General features: G+C 38.3%; 1 pseudogene; it reads right to left on the reverse strand.

The window, feature by feature from the left end:
* Positions 1-17,099: 17,099 nt before the first annotated feature.
* Positions 17,100-17,762, reverse strand: part of LOC109550857 (large ribosomal subunit protein P1 pseudogene) — a 39,268-nt pseudogene continuing 38,605 nt past the window's right edge.

The following is a 17,762-nucleotide window of genomic DNA, read 5'->3' on the forward strand; positions in this document are numbered from 1 at the left end:
ATGTCTATTTAGGTCTTCTGCCCATTTTTGAATTGGGTTGTTTGTTTTTATGATATTAAGCAGCATGAGCTGTTTGTAAATCTTGGAGACTAATTCCTTGTCGGTCATGTTGTTTGCAAATACTCTCTCCCATTCTGTGGGTTGTATTTTGAAAAAGATACTGTTGCAATTTGTCAGAGAGTGTTCTGCCTTAGTTTTCCTCTAAGAGTTTTATAGAAACTCACATTTAGATCTTTAATCCATTTTGAGTTTATTTTTGTATATGGTGTTAAGGAGTGTTCTAATTTCATTATTTTACATGTAGCTGTCCAGTTTTCCCAGCACCATTTATTGAAGAGAATGCCTTTCCTCCATTGTATGGTCTTGCCTTCTTTGCCATAGATTAATTGGCCATAGGTGTGTGGGTTTATTTCTGGGTTTTCTATCCTGATCCATTGATCTACATGTCTATTTTTGTGCCAGTACCATACTGTTTTGATGACTATAGCTTTGTAGTATAGCCTGAAGTCAGGGAGCCTGATTGCTCCAGCTCTGTTTTTCTTTCTCAAGATTGCTTTGGCTATTCAAGGTCTTTTGTGTCTCCATACATATTTTAAGGTGTTTTTTTTTTTGTTGTTCTAGTTCTGTGAAAAATGCCACTGGTAAGTTGATAGGGACTGTATTGAATCTGTAGATTGCCTTGGGTAGTATAGTTATTTTGACAGTATTGATTCTTCCAATCCTAGAACATGGTATATTTTTCCATCTCTTTGTGTCATCTCCCACTTCTTTAATCAGTGTTTTATAGTTTTTAGAGTATGGGTCTTTTGTCTCCTTGGGTAGGTTTATTCCTAGGTATTTTATTCTTTTTTGATGTGATGGTAAATGGGATTGTTTCTTTAATTCCTCTTTCTGATCTTTTGTTGTTAGAAATGCAACAGATTTCTGTGTTTTAATTTTGTAACCTGCAACTTTACTGAATTCATTGATGAGCTCTAGTAGTTTTCTGGTAGTGTGTTTAGGATTTTCTATGTATAGTATCATGTCATCTGCAAACAGTGACAGTTTTCCTTCTTCTTTCCCTATTTGGATTCCTTTTATTTCTTTTTCTTCTCTGACTGCCATAGCTAGGACTTCCAAAACTATGTTGAATGAAAGTGGTGAGCATGGACATCCTTGTCTTGTTCCTGATTTTAGAAGAAATGCTTTCAGCTTTTCACCACTGAGTATGATGTTAGCTGTAGATTTTTTGTATATGACCTTTATTGTGTTGAGATTTGTTCCCTCTGTGCCCACTTTCTGGAGAGTTTTTATCATAAATTGGTATTGAATTTTGTCAAAATATTTTTCTGCATTTATTGAGATGATCATATGGTTTTACTCTTCTGTTTGTTAATGTGGTGTGTCACACTGATTGATTTGTGGATATTGAAAAATCCTTGCATCCCTAGGATGAATCCCACTTGATTGTGGTGTATGATCATTTTAATATATTGTTGGATTTGGTTTGCTAGTATTTTGTTGAAGATTTTTGCCTATGTTCATCAGTGATATTAGCCTGTAATTTTCTTTTTTTGTGATATCTTTGTCTGGTTTTGGTATCAGGGTGAGAGTGGCCTCATAGAATGAGTTTGGGAGTGTTCCTTTCTCTGCAATTTTTTGGAATAGTTTCAGAAGGATAGGAGTTAATTCTTCTCTAAATGTGTGATAGAATTCGCTTGTGAAGCCATTTGGTCCTGGACTTCTGTTTGTTGGGAGTTTTTATTTTATTTTATTTATTTATTTTTGGCCACATTGGGTCTTCGTTGCTGCTCGCAGGCTTTCTCTAGTTGCAGCAAGTGGGGGCTCTTCTTTGTTGTGGTGCGTGGGCCTCTCATTGTGGTGGCTTCTCTTGTTGTGGAGCACAGGCTTTAGGCATGCGGGCTTCAGTAGTTGTGGCACTTGGGGTCAGTAGTTGTGGCTCGTGGGCTCTAGAGCACAGGCTCAGTAGTTGTGGCACACAGGCTTAGTTGCTCCGTGGCATGTGGGATCTTCCAGGACCAGGGCTCAAACCCGTGTCCCCTGCATTCGCAGGCGGGTTCTTAACCACTGTGCCACCCAGGAAGTCCCTGTTTGGGAGTTTTTAAATCACGGTTTCAATTTCAGTACTTATGAGTTGTTCATATTTTCTGTTTCTTCTTGGTCCAGTCTTGGGAGATTGTACCTTTCTAAGAATTTGTCCATTTCTTCTGTGTTGTCCATTTTATTGGCACATAGTTGCTTGTATTAGTCTCTTATGATCCTTTGTATTTTTGTGGTGCCCATTATGACTTCTCCTTTTTCATTTCTAATTTTATGGATTTGAGCCCTCTCCCTTTTTTTCTTCATGAGTCTGGCTAAAGGTTTATCAATTTTGCTTATCTTTTCAAAGAACTGGCTTTTAGTTTCATTGGTCTTTGCTATTATTTTCTTCGTCTCTGTTTCATTTATTTCTGCTCTAATCTTTATGATTTCTTTCCTTCTACTAACTTTGGGGTTTGTTTGGTCTTTCTCTGGTTGCTTTAGGTGTAAGTTTAGGTTGTTTATTTGAGATTTTTCTTGTTCCTGAGGTAAGTTTGTATTGCTATAAACTTCCTTCTTAGAACTGCTTTTGCTGCATTCCATAGGTTTTGGATCATTGTGCTTTTGTTTTCATTTGTCTCTAGGTATTTTTTGATTTTGTCTTTGATTTCTTCAGTGATCCATTGGTTGTTTAGTAGCATGTTGTTTAGCCTCCACATGTTTGTGTTTTTTACAGTTTTTTTCTTGTAGTTGATTTCTAATCTCACAGCATTGTGACTGGAAAAGATGCTTGATATGATTTCAGTTTTCTTAAATTTACCGAGGCTTGCTTTGTGGCCCAGTGTATGGTCAATCCTGGAGAAAGTTCCATGTGCACTTAAAAAAAATATGTATTCTGCTGCTTTTGGATGGAATGCTCTATAAATATCAGTTAAGTCCATCTGCTCTAATGTGTCATTTAAGGCCTGTGTTTCCTTACTGATTTTATGTCTGGATAATCTGTCATTGATGAAAGTGGGGTGTTAAAATCCCCCACTATTATTGTGTTACTGTCGATTTCTCCTTTTATGGCTGTTAGTATTTGCCTTATATATTGAAATGCTCCTGTGTTGGGTACATATTTATTTAAAATTATTATATCTTCTTGGATTGATCCCTTGATCATTTCGTAGTGTTCTTCTTTGTCTCTTGTAACAGTCTTTATTTTAAAGTCTATTATGTCTGATAAAAGTATTGCTACTCCAACTTTCTTTTGATTTCCATTTACATGGAATACCTCTTTCCATCCCCTTACTTTCAGTCTGTATGTGTCCCTAGATCTCAAGTGGGTCTCTTTTACCCATATATATGGGTATTGTTTTTGTATCCATTCAGTGAGTTTATGCCTTTTGGTTGGAGCATTTAATCCATTCACATTTAAGGTAATTATCGACATGTATGTTCTTACCGCCATTTTGTTAATTGTTTTGGATTTATTTTTGTACATCTTTTTGCTCCCCTTCCTCTTTTGTTCTTTGTGATTTGATGACCATCTTTAGTGCTACGTTTGGATTGCTTTTTCTTTTTTGTGTGTGTATCTATTATAGTTTTGGGGTTTGCTGTTCCCATGAGGTTTTGATATAGCAGTCTATAAATGTATTGATACAAGATTGTTTTAAGTTGTTGTCTCTTTCCTGCCTAGAGAAGTACCTTTAGCATTTGTTGCAAAGCTGGTCTGGTGGTGCTAAATTCTCTTAGTTTTTGCTTGTTTGTAAAGTTTTTGATTTCTCTGTTGAATCCGAATGAGAGCCTTGCTGGGTAGAGTGTTCTTGGCTGTAAGTTCTTCCCTTTCATCACTTCTAAATATATTGTGCAACTGCCTTCCGGCCTGCAGAGTTTCTGCTGAAAAATCAGCTGATAATTTTATGGGAATTTCCTTGCATGTTATTTGTTGCTTTTCCCTTGTTGCTTTTTAATATTTTCTCTTTGTCTTTATTTTTTTTAAATAAATATATTTATTTATTTAGTTTTGGCTGTGTTGGGGCTTTGTTGCTGTGCATGGGCTTTCTCTAGTTGTGGCAAGCGGGGGGCTACTCTTTGTTGCAGTGCACGGGCTTCTCATTGCGGTGGCTTCTCTTGTTGTGGAGCACGGGTTCTAGGCACGCAGGCTTCAGTAATGGTGGCACGTGGGTTCAGTAGTTGTGGTTCGCGGGCTCTAGAGCACAGGCTCAGTAGTTGTGGTGCGTGGGCTTATTTGCTCCGCAGCATGTGGGATCTTCCCAGACCAGGGCTCAAACCCGTGTCCCCTGCATTGGCAGGTGGGTTCTTAACCACTGCACCACCAAGGAAGCCCTTGTCTTTAATTTTTGTCAATTTGATTAATATGTGTCTCAGCATGTTCTTCCTTGGGTTTATCCTGCCTGGTACTCTGTGCTTCCTGGACTTGGGTGACTGTTTCCCATGTTAGGGACATTTTCAGCTATTATCTCTTCAGATATTTTCTCAGGTACTTTCTCTCTCTCTTCTCCTTCTGGACCCCTATAATGAGAATGTTGGTGCATTTAATGTTTTTCCAGAAGTCTCTTAGACTGTCCTCATTTCTTTTCATTCTTTTTTCTTCATCCTGTTCCACAGCAGTGATTTCCACCATTCTGTCTTCCAGATCACTTATCCATACTTCTGCCTCTTTATTCTGCTGTTGAGTCCTTATAGTGTAGTTTTCATTTCAGTTATTGTATTGTTCATCTCTGTTCCTTAGATCTTGTAGCTGTTTATTAAACATTTCTCATATCTTCTCAGTCTGTGTATCTTAACTCTTACATGGCCAGGGTGGAACTTTTTGACATTCCAAAACTGATTCTTGCATGCCTAATTAGAGAAAGTGGGCTTAATAAAACATCTTTTCAAAATTCTGACCCTGAGAGAACAAAAGTAATTTTGGGAGAAAGTTTGAAGTTGTAACTCTTATCATGTCCTTGAAATGTAAACACATCCTACATTTCCTGAGACTACAGTCTTAGCTCAACTAGTAGAAACTAAAACTGAAAAAAGAAAAAAAAAGGGAAAAGAGGCCTTTTAAAACTCGAGCAGGAAAACTATGAGACCTCTGTGTCTATTTGGATATATGTATGTCTGTGTGTACATTATAAATATGATATGTCCCTACCTCCAGATGATATTACCAAAAATAATTTGTAAAAGAGCTGTATTTAATTGACTTAAAAGTGAGTACTTAGAAATCAAATACTTCTGAATGTAACTCAAGCTATCCAAAATTTTTAAGTGTTCATATGATCTAAGATTAATCTTTAATAAGTGAAAACAAGTTTTAGTTGATGGTTTAATTAATATAGACACATCTTTAAAGTAATCAACATTAAATATAATACTTTTATTGTACCTAGGTTTACTAAATGCCAGTAAGCTCATGTTACCTCTGTTATAAAATTTGTCAACAAGATAATTAACTTGGTATGATGATACTTTCATAAGTAATGAAATAGAGATAAATGGGATCAAAGTATTTGGGTGAACTCTTTAAGAATGATTACATTTTATGATGTGTCTACCTGAAAACAGTTTCTCCAGATTTTTGTTAACTTGAAACTTCACAGTTCTGCTACATTAAGTTAAATGATGGCAATTCATTGACTGTCTAGATCACTTTTTTTTTTTTTTGCGGTACGCGGGCCTCTCACTGTTGTGGCCTCTCCCGTTATGGAGCACAGGCTCCGGACGCGCAGGCTCAGCGGCCATGGCTCACGGGTCCAGCCACTCCGTGGCATGTGGGATCTTCCCGGACCGGGGCACGAACCCGTGTCCCCTGCATCGGCAGGTGGACTCTCAACCACTGCCCCACCAGGGAAGCCCTAGATCACTTTTAATAGGATAAAATACTGAAACATTTATTGCTAAAGAAATCTATATTGACCTACTTTAGACCTCTTATTACAGAGAGACTAAATATGTTTGAGATTATTAATAAATAATTTGTGCATTATTTTTGTACATGTATCTTTTGCATTATTATTGAAAGATTGTACTATGAAGTGGCATATACTTCTAGAAATTCATTTAAAAAAGGGAACTGTGAGGGACTTCCCTGGTGATCCAGTGGTTAAGTCTCCATGCTCTCAGTGCAGGAGGCCTGGGTTCGATCTCTTGTCAGGAAACTAGATCCCACATACCGCAACTAAAGGATCCTGCGTGCCGCAGCTAAGATCCGGCGCAGCCAAATAAATAAATAAATATTTAAAATAAAAATACTTCAGGACTTCCCTGGTGGCACAGTGGTTAAGAATCCACCTGCCAATGCAGGGCACATGGGTTCGATCCCTGGTCCAGGAAGATCCCACATGCCACGGAATAACTAAGCCTGTGCACCACAACTACTGAACCTGTGCTCTAGAGCCCACGAGCCACAACTGCTGAGCCTGTGTGCTGCAGCTACTGAAGCCCATGCACCTAGAGCCTGTGCTCTGCAAGAAGAGAAGCCACTGCAATGAGAAGCCTACGCACCACCACGAGGAGTAGCCCACGCTCTCCACAGCTAGAGAAAGCCCACGCTCAACAATAAAGATCCAATGCAGCCAAAAAATAAATTAAAAAATTTTTAAATAATAAAAAGGGAACTGTGAGAAAAGAGTTTTAGGCATGGTCAGGACTAAGATTAGATTGAATTTAATTAAAGGGATGAATTTTAATATTGAAAATAAAATGGTACAAAACTAGAATTTGTTTTTTTCTCTGTAAAGAGGATAAAATTTTCTTGTACTATTGATCTGATTTGATAGCATATTGTACAGTTTCTTTACCTCTTAGGCAGTCTGTTGTATCTTTCTGAATTTGCCCTTGAAATCTTTTATTGTCACTTTGGTTAAATGAATAAGTATTGTTTCACAGTGACTTATGATCTTACTTGGCCACGTGTTTAAAACCTTTTGATATCTTTGAAAAACTTCCTCAAATCAAATTCTAAATGAAGTTCTTCTGATCTCTAGCTAACTTTGGGATGCTTCAGAGGGCCCCTGAACATCTCAAAGGGAAATATTAAACTACTTAGATTTATCTGGTATGTTAAATTACCTGGGAAATGTGGTGAAGTGAGTAATGATAAACCTTCTTAGATTATATTGTATGGGTTGTTAATATAAATATTCTAGAAATTATATGAAGTTCCTAAAATTTGAAATGTCCTGGTGTGTAGTCAGTCATAATTCTAGTTATTATCTTAAAATGTATGTCACAGAAATAGTGAAATTTCCATGACAGTGGCATTGTAATCAGGTCTTCAACCATGTTTTGTGTTTTTTTTAATATTTATTAGTCTGCGCTGGGTCTTAGTTGCAGCATGTGGGATCTTCGTTGCCATGTGCAGGATCTTCACTCTGGCATGCAAGATCCTTCAGTTGCTTCATGCAGGATATTTTAGTTGTGGCATGTGGACTCTTAGTTGTGGCATGCATGTGGGATCTAGTTCCCTGACCAGGGATTGAACCCAGGCGCCCTGCATTGGGAGCATGGCATCCTAACCACTGGACCACCAGGGAAGTCACTAACCATGCTTTAAATTTTAAGTCTTTTTTCATTTATAGGCAGTTGCTGTCTTACTCTTATGCTTTTGCAAAAATGCTTATAGATGAATTGCCTTTATGCTCCAAAGCAAAATTAGACCCAGAAGTGAAAGGACTTTCACTTTTTATGAGGGCTGTTTCAACAGTGGCTTGCTTGTGTAAGGTTACTGAAGAAATAGAAATGGGGTCTCCTTTAACTATTTATTTTATGTCCCACACTCAGTTGAGAGTCTTCTAAACTCTTACCACACTCAGCAGTATTCTGTAAGCTGACTTAACTTCTTATGAAATATTGTTGCTTTCTGCACCTAATATTACTTTGGTTCAATGTAATAACCTTAACCTTGCAACTTTGCTTCCAGAACCACAGAAAGAAAACACATGACTTCATTTTGTTAACTGATTATCATCTTGCTCCCAGGAATGAATTACAAAAAGCTCCTATTGGTAATGCTGGTCTAATTTGAATTACAGATGGGTCCTACTTAAAGAATGAGCAGGTACATTATGAAGTTGGATATGTAGTAATGCCCACAGTGGACATAAATGAAAGCTCTTATATACCAAAAACAAAGTCAGCAGAATAACCTCTATTAATTGCCTTAACCAGAGCTTGCCAGCTAAGACCAGATAGCAATTATACTGACAGTCACTATGCCTTTGGAGTAGCACATGACTTTTGAATCCTATGGAAACAATGAGATTTTTAACCTCTTCAAGACAACCTATTTTTTTTAATTTTTAAATTTAATTTTATTTATTTTTTTGTAGAGCAGGTTCTTATTAGTCATCAATTTTATACACGTCAGTGGATACGTGTCTATCCCAATTGCACAATTCATCACACCACCACTCGCACCACCCTGCCGCCTTCCCTGCTTGGTGTCCATAGTTTGTTCTCTACATCTATGTCTCAATTTCTGCCCTGAAAACTGGTTCATCTGTACCATTTTTCTAGGTTCCACATATATGCATTAATATACGATATTTGTCTTTCTCTTTCTGACTTCCTTCACTCTGTATGACAGTCTCTATATCCATCCACGTCTCAACAAATGACCCAATTTCGTTCCTTTTATGGCTGAGTAATATTCCACTGTATATATGTACCACATCTTTATCCATTCATCTGTCGATGGGCATTTAGGTTGCTTCCATAACCTGGCTATTGTAAATAGTGCTGCAGTGAATATTGGGGTGCATGTGTCTTTTTGAATTTTGGTTTTCCCTGGGTATATGCCCAGTACTGGGATTGCTGGATCATATGGTAATTCTATTTTTAGTTTTTTAAGGAACCTCCATACTATTCTCCATAGTGGCTGTACCAATTTACATTCCCACCAACAGTGCAAGAGAGTTCCCTTTTCTTCACACCCTCTCCAGCATTTGTTGTTTGTAGATTTTCTGATGATGCCCATTCTAACTGGTGTGAGGTGATAACCTCACTGCAGTTTTGATTTGCATTTCTCTAATAATTAGTGATATTGAGCAGTTTTTCATGTGCTTCTTGGCCATCTGTATGTCTTTTTTGGAGAAATGTCTATTTAGTTCTTCTGCCCATTTTTGGATTGGGTGGTTTGTTTTTTTAATATTGAGCTGCATGAGCTGTTTATATATTTTGGAGATTAATACTTTGTTGATTCATTTGCAAATATTTTTTCCCATTCTGAGGATTCTCTTTTCATCTTGTTTATGGTTTCCTTTGCTGTGCAAAAGCTTTTAAGTTTCATTAGGTCCTATTTGTTTATTTTTGTTTTTATTTCCATTACTCTAGGAGGTGGATCAAAAAAGATCTTGCTGTGATTTATGTCAGAGTGTTCTTCCTATGTTTTCCTCTAAGAGTTTTATAGTGTCTGGTCTTACATTTAGGTCTCTAATCTATTTTGAGTTTATTTTTGTGTATGGTGTTAGGGAGTATTCTAATTTCATTCTTTTACATGTAGCTGTCCTGTTTTCCCAGCACCACTTATTGAAGAGGCTGTCTTTTTTCCACTATATATTCTTGCCTCCTTTCTCAAAGGTAAGTGACCATATGTGCGTGAGTTTATCTCTGGGCTTTCTATCATGTTCCATTGATCTGTATTTCTGTTTTTGTGCCAGTACCATGCTGTCTTGATTACTGTAGCTTTGTAGTATAGTCTGAAATCAGGGCGCCTGATTCCTCCAGCTCCGTTTTTCTTTCTCAAGATTGCTTTGGCTATTCGGGATCTTTTGTATTTCCATACAGATTGTGAAATTTTTTGTTCTAGTTCTGTGCCAGTGGTATGTTTGATAGGGATTGCATTGAATCTGTAGATTGCTTTGGGTAGTAGAGTCATTTTCACAATGTTGATTCTTCCAATCCAAGAACATGGTATATCTCTGCATCTATTTGTATCATCTTTAATTTCTTTCATCAGTGTCTTATAATTTTCTGCATACAGGTCTTTTGTCTCCTTAGGTAGGTTTATTCCTAGATATTTTATTCTTTTTGTTGCAGTGGTAAATGGGAATGTTGTCTTAATTTCACTTTCAGATTTTTCATCATTAGTGTATAGGAATGCAAGATTTCTGTGCATTAATTTTGTATCCTGCTACTTTACCAAATTCATTGATTAGCTCTAGTAGTTTTTTGGTACCACCTTTAGGATTCTCTATGTATAGTATCATGTCATCTGCAAACAGTGACAGCTTTACTTCTTCTTTTCTGATTTGGATTCCTTTTATTTCTTCTCTGATTGCTGTGGCTAAAACTTCCAAAACTATGTTGACTAATAGTGGTGAGAGTGGACAACCTTATCCTGTTCCTGATCTTAGTGGAAATGGTTTCAGTTTTTCACCATTGAGGACGATGTTGGCTGTGTGTTTGTCATATATGGCCTTTATTATGTTGAGGAAAGTTCCCTCTATACCTACATTCTGGAGGGTTTTTATCATAAATCGGTGTTGAATTTTGTCAAAAGCTTTCTCTGCATCTATTAAGATGATCATATGCTTTTTCTCCTTCAATTTGTTAATATGGTGTATCACATTGATTGATTTGCGTATATTGAAGAATCCTTGCATTCCTGGGATAAACTCAACTTGATCATGTTGTGTGATCTTTTTAATGTGCTGTTAGATTCTGTTTGCTAGTTTTTTGTTGAGGATTTTTGCATCTATGTTCATCAGTGATATTGGCCTGTAGTTTTCTTTCTTTGTGACATCTTTGTCTGGTTTTGGTATCAGAGTGATGCTGGCCTCGTACAATGAGTTTGGGAGTCTTCCTCCCTCTGCTATATTTTGGAAGAGTTTGAGAAGGGTAAGTGTTAGCTCTTCTCTAAATGTTTGATACAATTCACCTGTGAAGCCCTCTGGGCCTGGGCTTTTGTGTTTTGGAAGATTTTTAATCACAGTTTCAGTTTCAGTGCTTGTGATTGGTCTGTTCATATTTTCTATTTCTTCCTGGTTCAGTCTCGGAAGGTTGTGCATTTCTAAGAATTTGTCCATTTCTTCCAGTTTGTCCATTTTTTTGGCATATAGTTGCTTGTAGTAATCTCTCATGATCCTTTGTATTTCTGCAGTGTCAGTTGTTACTTCTCCTTTTTCATTTCGAATTCTATTGATTTGAGTCTTCTCCCATTTTTTCTTGATGAGTCTGGCTAATGGTTTATTGATGTTGTTCATCTTCTCAAAGTACCAGCTTTTAGTTTTATTGATCTTTGCTATTGTTTCCTTCATTTCTTTTTCATTTATTTCTGATCTGATCTTTATGATTTCTTTCCTTCTTCTAACTTTGGGGTTTTTTTGTTCTTCTCTCTCTAGTTGCTTTAGGTGTAAGGTTAAGTTGTTTATTTGAGATGTTTCTTGTTTCTTGAGGTAGGATTGTATTGCTATAAACTTCCCTCTTAGAACTGCTTTTGCTGCATCCCATAGGTTTTGGGTCGTCATGTTTTCACTGTCATTTGTTTCTAGGTATTTTTTAATTTCCTCTTTCATTCCTTCAGTGATCTGTTTGTCATTAAGTACTGTATTGTTTAGTCTCCATGTATTTGTATTTTTTACAGATTTTTTTTCCTGTAATTGATATCTAGTATCATAGCATTGTGGTCAGAAAAGATACTTGATATGATTTCAATTTTCTTAAATTTACCAAGGCTTGATTTGTGACCCAAGATATGATTTATCCTGGAGAATGTTCCATGAGCACTTGAGAAGATAGTGTATTCTGTTGTCTTTGGTTGGAATGTCCTATAAATATCAATTAAGCCCATCTTATTTAATGTATCATTTAAAGCTTGTGTTTCCTTATTTATTTTCATTTTGGATGATCTGTCCATTGGTGAAAGTAGGTTGTTAAAGTTCCCTACTATGATTGTGTTCCCATTGATTTCCCCTTTTATGGCTGTTAGTATTTGCCTTATGTATTGAGGTGCTCCTATGTTGGGTGCATAAATATTTACAATTGTTATATCTTCTTCTTGGATTGATCCCTTGATCATTATGTAGTGTCCTTTTATGTCTCTTGTAATAGTCTTTGTTTTAAAGTCTATTTTGTCTGATATGAGAGTTGCTACTCCAGCTTTCTTTTGATTTCCATTTGCATGGAATATCTTTTTCCATCCCCTCACTTTCAGTTTGTATGTGTCCCTAGGTCTCAAGTGGGTCTCTTGTAGACAGCATATGTATGGGTCTTGTTTTTGTATCCATTCAGCCAGTATGTGTCTTTTGGTTGGAGCATTTAATCCATTTACATTTAAGGTAATTATTGATATGTATGTTCCTATTACCATTTTCTTAATTGTTTTGGGTTTGTTATTGTAGGTCTTTTCCTTCTGTTGTGTTTCTTGCCTAGAGAAGTTCCTTTAGCATTTGTTGTAAAAGCTGGTTTGGTGGTGCTGAATTCTCTTAGCTTTTGCTTGTCTTTAAAGGTTTTAACTTCTCCATCAAATCTGAATGAGATCCTTGCTGGGTAGAGTAATCTTGGTTGTAGGTTTTTCTCCTTCATCACTTTAAATATGTCCTGCCACTCCCTTCTGGCTTGCAGAGTTTCTGCTGAAAGATCAGCTGTTAACCTTATGGGGATTCCCTTGTGTGTTATTTGTTGTTTTTCCCTTGCTGCTTTTAATATTTTTTCTTTGTATTTAATTTTTGATAGTTTGATTAATATGTGTCTTGGTGTGTTTCTCCTTGGATTTATCTTGTATGGGACTGTCTGTGCTTCCTGGACTTGATTAACTATTTCCTTTCCCATATTAGGTAAGTTTTCAACTAAATCTCTTCAAATATTTTCTCAGTCCCTTTCTTTTTCTCTTTTTCTTCTGGGACCCCTGTAATTCGAATATTGGTGCGTTTAATGTTGTCCCAGAGGTCTCTGAGACTGTCCTCAATTCTCTTTATTCTTTATTCTGCTCTGCAGTAGTTATTTCCACTATTTTATCTTCCAGGTCACTTATCCGTTCTTCTGCCTCAGTTATTCTGCTATGACCCCTTCTAGAGAATTTTTAATTTCATTTATTGTGTTGTTCATCACTGTTTGCTCTTTAGTTCTTCTAGGTCCTTGTTAAACGTTTCTTTTATTTTCTCCATTCTATTTAGAAGATTTTGGATCATCTTTACTATCATTATTCTGAATTCTTTTTCAGGTAGACTGCCTATTTCCTCTTCATTTGTTAGGTCTGGTGGGTTTCTGCCTTGTTCCTTCATCTGCTGTGTGTTTCTCTGTCTTCTCATTTTGCTTAACTTACTGTGTTTGGGGTCTCCTTTTCGCAGGCTGCTAGTTCGTAGTTTCCGTTGTTTTTGGTGTCTGTCCCCAGTGGCTAAAGTTGGTTCAGTGGGTTGTGTAGGCTTCCTGGTGGAGGGGATTAGTGCCTGTGTTCTGGTGGATGAGGCTGGATCTTGTCTTTCTGGTGGGCAGGTGCATGTCTGGTGGTGTGTTTTGGGGTGTGTGTGGCCTTATTATGACCATATAATTTTATCATATGATTTTATGGTTTTGGGGTGTGTGTGGCCTTATTATGATTTTCTGCTAATGGATGGGGTTGTGTTCCTGTCTTGCTAGTTATTTGGCATAGGGTGTCCAGCACTGTACCTTGCTGGTCATTGAGTGGAGCTGGGTCTTGGTGTTGAGATGGAAATCTCTGGGAGATATTTGCCGTTTGATATTATGTGGAGCTGGGAGGTCTCTTGTGGACCAGTGTCCTGAACTTGGCTCTCCCACCTCAGAGGCACAGCCCTGTCACCTGGCTGGAGCACCAAGAGCCTGTCGTCCACACGACTCAGAATAAAAGGGAGAAAAAAAAAAAGAAAGAAAGAAAGAAGAAGATAAAATAAAAAAGTTATTTAAAAAGATAAGTATTTAAAAAAATTTTTTTATGTAATTAAAAAAAAGAAGGCAAGAGAGAAGAGAGCAACCAAACCAAAAAACAAATCTACCAATGATAACAAGTGCTAACAATTATACTAAAAACAAATACAAACCAAAAAAAAAGGACAGACAGAACCCTAGGATAAATGGTAAAAGCAAAGCTATACAGAGAAAATCACACACAGAAGCATACACATACACACTCACAAAATGAGGAAAAGGGAAAACAATATATATGTCGTTGCTCCCAAAGTCCACCTCCTCAATTTGGGATGATTCGTTGTGTATTCATGTATTCCACAGGTGCAGGGTACATCAAGTTGATTGTGGAGATTTAATCCGCTGCTTCTGAGGCTGCTGGGAGAAATTTCCCTTTCTGTTCTTTGTTCGCACAGCTCCTGGGGTTCAGCTTTGGATTTGGACCCGCCTCTGCGTGTAGGGCACCTGAGGGCGTCTGTTCTTTGCTCAGACAGGATGGGGTTAAAGGAGCAGCTGATTCGGGGGCTCTGGCTCACTCAGGCCATGGAGAGGGAGGGGTACGGAGAGCAGGGCAAGCCTGCGGCGGCAGAGGCAGGCATGACGTTGCAGCAGCCTGAGGCATGCCGTGTGTTCTTCTGGGGAAGTTGTCCCTGGATCACGGAACCCTAGCAGTGGCAGGCTGCACGGGCTCCCCAGAAGGTGGGTGTGGATAGTGACCTGTGCTCGCACACAGGCTTCTTGATGGCAGCAGCAGCAGCCTTAGCGTCTCATGCCCGTCTCTGGCGTCTGCAGTGATAGCTGCGCCTCGCGCCAGTCTCTGGAGCTCCTTTAAGTGGCGCTCTTAATCCCCTCTTCTCACGCAACAGGAAACAAAGAGGCAAGAAAAAGTCTCTTGCCTCTTCGGCAGCTCCAGACTTTTTCCCAGACTCCCTCCCGGTTAGCTGTGGCGCACTAGCCCCTTCAGGCTGTGTTCACGCAGCCAACACCAGTCCTCTCCCTGGGATCCCCCTGAAGCCAGAGCCTCAGCTCCCAGCCCCAACCCATTCCGGCGGGTGAGCAGACAAGCCTCTCAGGCTGGTGAGTGCTGGTCAGCACTGATCCTCTGTGCAGGAATCTCTCCACTTTGTCCTCTGCACCCCTGTTGCTGTGCTATTCTCTGTGGCTCTGAAGCTTCCCTCTTCCCCCACCCGCAGTCTCTGTCCATGAAGGGGCTTCCTAACGTGTGGAAACCTTTCCTCCTTCACAGCTCCCTCCCACTGGTGCAGGTCCCGTCCCTATTCTTTTGTCTCTGTTTTTTCTTTTTTCTTTTGCCCAACCCATGTATGTGGGGAGTTTCTTGCCTTTTGGGCAGTCTGAGGTCTTCTGCCAGCGTTCAGTAGGTGTTCTGTAGGAATTGTTCCACATGTAGATGTATTTCTGATGTATTTGTATTTCTTGCCTTTTGGGCAGTCTGAGGTCTTCTGCCAGTGTTCAGTAGGTGTTCTGTAGGAATTGTTCCACATGTAGATGTATTTCTGATGTATTTGTGGGGAGGAAGATGATGTCCATGTCTTACTCTTCTGCCATCTTGAAGCTCCTCCTCTTGTTATATTCTAATTGGCCTTACATTACATTTCTTAATGAACTAACATCTTTATGATGTTTAGTCTTCCAATTGTTTACCTAAAACAATATATCAGCTAGTTATTTTACCAGCAAAATGGGTTTATTTGGGAACAGCAAAGAATTGCGATTCAGGACATGCAATCTATGGCAAACCACAGGCAAGTCCAAAGGAGAGTTGTTTTGTTTTGTTTTGTTTTATAGAGGAGAAGAGGGAGTGGGAGTGGGTATTACGAAGAGTTCATTGGAGGAAACCAGGAATTTGAAGTGAGTGGCATTTTATTGGCTGAGTTGTGACAGTCGCTCACTGGCTGGGCTGTTGCCAGGAAAGGAAAAATTCTTCCTCCTACTTGGTAGTAAAGTAGTATCCTTCTTCCTGTTGGAGATGCAAAGTACCTCTCTTCCTATTGGGTATGCAATTGACATGAGTGGTTGGTTTTAAGAACTCCGCCTCCTGGCCTCCCAACTCCTTTTAAAATTAGTTTGTTAATTTTCACATTTTCCCCTTTTGATCATGATCTTTCTCTGACACCTGAAACTAACACAGCATTGTAAATCAACTGTACTTCAGTTAAAAAAATAAAAGATCTCTCTGAAAGCATTGCTGATCAAGAGTCAGGTTTTTCCTGGTTCAGCAGCCTTTTCTCCCTCAGTGCCAGGAAGGACCTTTCCTGGGTGTCCTCACACTGGATGGAAAGTGCACAGATTGGAAATCTGTTGAGATTTGAGTAACAAATACATTTGAGTAACAAGGAGTATATTTACAAATTTTTGTTAAGTGTCTACTTAGGAGTGGAATTTGGTGACACTGGATATATATGTTGAACTGTAATACTTTCAATTTTCCTAAGCAGCTTTGCTAGCGTGCATTCCCACTACTAGTGTATAAGAGAATTCTTCTTGTTATGCAACCTTAAAGGCATTTGATATTGTTTCTCTCCCATCTTTTCATTTTAGCTATCCTGTTGAGTAGTTGGTAGCATTGTGTTTTAATTCGCATCTCCCTGAAAATTACAGTACTGCTTTATTTTTGTTGACTATTTGGATACCCTCTTTTAAGAAATGCCCATTGAAGTCTTCCACACAGTGTTCTGTTTGGCTGGCTGGGGTTTTTCTTACTGGTTTTTAGGAGTTGATTTTTATTCTGGGTACAACTTGAGATATATCTGTATCTATATAGCTAAATATCTATGTATAGCTATCCCTATCTATGTATAACTATATCTCCACACATTAATCTACCCATCACCCATTAATCTTTGAAATCTTCCTTGCTTTTTTGGTACAGGAAATCCTGGACTCAACTCATACCTTCTCTGCTTCAGATCAGAAATCCACAAGTACTCCAAAGAAACTAGGGTTGGGGTGTATGTGTGTATTTCATATATAATATCTTGCATATGATGGCTTACCTTTTACTTTCTTATTGATGACTTTGAACAGTAGTTCTTAATTTAGAAAAGCAGAAAATGTGCTTTTTTTTCCTTTTGAACTATCAACTTTCCAAGTACAGTTATTTAAATAGCCACCTTGCTGACATTGGAAATGCTCTTTCACATATATATATATATATATATATATATATATATATATATATATATATATATTCATTGATTAAATGCATTTCAATGAATGATCATCCATCTCCCTCCCTCACTCTTGGTCTCTCCTGTTGTCTCACTGTTAGCCTGGGTTGCTTCTTAAGCTGTTTCCTATGTTATTTTGACATCACTCACTAATCTGTGCAATCTTCCTTACTTTTTGGCATGGGAAATCATGGACACACATACCTTCCTTGCTTTAGATTAGGAATCTGCAAATTCTCCAAAGAGCTCAGGTTGATATTAGTAGGGAATAATACTTAAAGACCACAGTTTGGATGATAGGAATGTGCATTACTGTTACCTTTCCTAGGGAATAATTCGTTGACAGGCTTCTCTGTTCCTTCAAGAGAAGTTGGTCTATTTACATTTTATTTTTTTATTTTATTTTTTTGCGGTACGCGGGTCTCTCACCACTGTGGCCTCTCCCATTGTGGAGCACAGGCTCTGGACGTGCAGGCTCAGCAGCCATGGCTCACGGGCCTAGCTGCTCCACGGCATGTGGGATCTTCCTGAACCAGGGCACGAACCTGTGTCCCCTGCATCAGCAGGCAGACTCTCAACCACTGCGCCACCAGGGAAGCCCAACACTGTATCTTTTTTAGAGTTGGTTTTGATCAGTTCTTTTCCTAAAAATAAAAAACTATTTCACATATAGATTAAAATTTATTTACAAAATAATCT

Source organism: Tursiops truncatus, chromosome 19, assembly GCF_011762595.2.
Source record: "Tursiops truncatus isolate mTurTru1 chromosome 19, mTurTru1.mat.Y, whole genome shotgun sequence".
In the NCBI taxonomy this organism is placed as follows: Eukaryota; Metazoa; Chordata; class Mammalia; order Artiodactyla; family Delphinidae; genus Tursiops; species Tursiops truncatus.